Here is a 2468-nt window from a genome sequence, read left to right on the forward strand (position 1 = left end):
GGAATTTACTTCACAGAGGCTAACAGGCATAAGTGATCCCTCACACTGAAAAGGTCCGTGGAATCAGGCACTAAGATACCAGAAAAGACATTAATAGTAAAAAACTATGGTGTTTGCTACAGCTAAACTGAAAATATTTATAATCATTCTGTATCAGCATTTGGCCCTCACAATGCAGAGTTGCAGGCAATTCGCTTTATCTTATTCTCAGATGTAAAACCTGTTGGTTCAGAGTATGAGCCAGATATACACATTAACATTTTCTCTTCAATCACGTGTTGGGCCGATTAAGACCTCCCCCCTTGCTTTTACACTTCTATCAATGAGTATTTAATCTTAAAATAATAATGGTCAGTTAGTTCTTCAAGTAAATGAACAATTTAATGAATTTCTCATGTCACTGTCTGAGTTTGGTATGACTTATTAAGAATTAATACTTAGGCCGGGCGCGGTGGCTCACGCCTGTAATCCTAGCACTCTGGGAGGCCAAGGCGGGTGGATTGTTTGAGCTCAGGAGTTCGAAACCAGCCTGAGCAAGAGCGAGACCCCGTCTCTACTAAAAATAGAAAGAAATTAATCGGACAACTAAAAATACATAGAAAAAATCAGCCGGGCATGGTGGCTCATGCCTGTAGTCCCAGCTACCTGGGAGGCTGAGGCGGTAGGATCACTCGAGCCCAGGAGTTTGAGGTCGCTGTGAGCTAGGATTAAGTTTATACTCTCCTCTTTTAACTACTTGAACTTTTTGAGTTGTTTCCCAGAAATGGTGGATTTTCTGTAAGACAAAAGATTCCTGATGCCAAGAATCACCATCCCCCACGACTTGCCCCAATGCACGTGACCTGTCCCAGTGCATGTAGACCCTTGTTAGTTACACCATGACCTGCCCTAAGGCACATGGCCTTAAAAAGCCCATCACCTCTCAGCCTGACGTATATCCAAGAGAATAAAGCTCCATCTTTTGAAGTAAAAGTGCCAAAGATTCTGTGGACACATTTTAAAGCCACCACACACAGGCTGAGAGGCTTGTTTCTCACGAAGAGAATGTGGCAGAGTGATTCTTCAAGGCTTCCAAGGCGAGGTCAAAAAAAGGATAGCTTCTTCCTGACCATCTCTTGAATTGCTCTGGGGAAAGGCCACTGCCATGTCATGAAGACACACAAGCAGCCTCAAGGCCCATGTGAGGAGAAGCCGAGGCCTCCCACCAAAAATCAGTACCAAGTTGCCAGCCCTGTGAGCGATCCACCTTGGAAACTGATCTTCCAGCTGGAGTCAAGTTGTTGGATGGCCATAGTCCCAGCTGAGATCCTGACTGCAAACTCATGAGACACTCTTAGATAAAACTGTGCAGCTAAGCTACTGCCTAATTTTTGACCCCTAGAAACTAGAGATTAATAAATGTTTATTATCGTTGTCACCAAGTTTTGGGGGGCAATTTGTTACAGAGCTATAGATAACTAATATAGCCTGCGATGGAAACATCCGGGTGAATATAAACAATTTTGGTGGAACACCTGTCAAAGTGCCTTTAGTTTACCTTCCATGTTGGAAAACACACAATTAAATAATTCCTCATAGACCAAAAAACAAAAAAGCCCATGACCTCCCTCAGTAGGGGAGACAGATTTGAGGCAGCTTCTCCCATTCTCCCCACAAGACATCTGTTGTATTAAAAATTCCTTTCTTCCTCGGCAATCCTCATTGTTTCAATAATTGGGTCTTTGTGCGAACAGCAACTGGATCTAGACTAAAACCTTCTTGTGGTTTCGACAACAATTTGGGTGTGCATTTTCAAGTCTTTATTGCCGCTAGGAAACCATTTAGTAAAAAGATGCTCCATGGAAGGCAGACTAAAAGGGGTAATACAGTGTTCTGAGGTATCTTGCTCATTCACATAAATCCTTAGCATACGGTTTAGTATTATTTCTTGTTCCTTTTTCCATTGTTTTAATTTGTAAAGTGTTGTAAATTGGATTTGTTAATGATGATAAACATAAGATGGTAGAGTATTTTCTCCATAGTTTCAGGAGGAATGAAGGATACAGAAAAATGAAGAATATAAATTATATTTACTGAATTCAGCAAATTTGAGCTTACTGGAATTAAGATTAAAAGCACTTGTATTCCTTGTTTAGGTTTCTGGCAGATACACTGTTTCAGCTGGTTTTATGGCATGTTGGTTTCTTTCCTTTTCATTTGAAGCTAAGCACTCCATGTGTATTTCTTTTTATTTCTCCCATTCCTACTCATTTGAGATTTTGGCAGGATTGTATCTAATTTGCCTCTTGCTTCCCCAGAGTTCCTAGCACAGTGTTATGTGCTCAGTTGGTGTTTAAATGTAGATCAAAATATTTGACTTCATCTGGGCTTGGAATTGTGAGAAAATTACAATCAGCAAAGAATTCACACTATCTAAAATTTATAATGCAGGGACTGTAAGAATTATTTAACTCTCTATGACAAACAGC

Source organism: Propithecus coquereli, unplaced genomic scaffold (genome assembly GCF_000956105.1).
Source record: "Propithecus coquereli isolate 6110/MARCELLA unplaced genomic scaffold, Pcoq_1.0 Scaffold60, whole genome shotgun sequence".
Taxonomy (NCBI): Eukaryota; Metazoa; Chordata; class Mammalia; order Primates; family Indriidae; genus Propithecus; species Propithecus coquereli.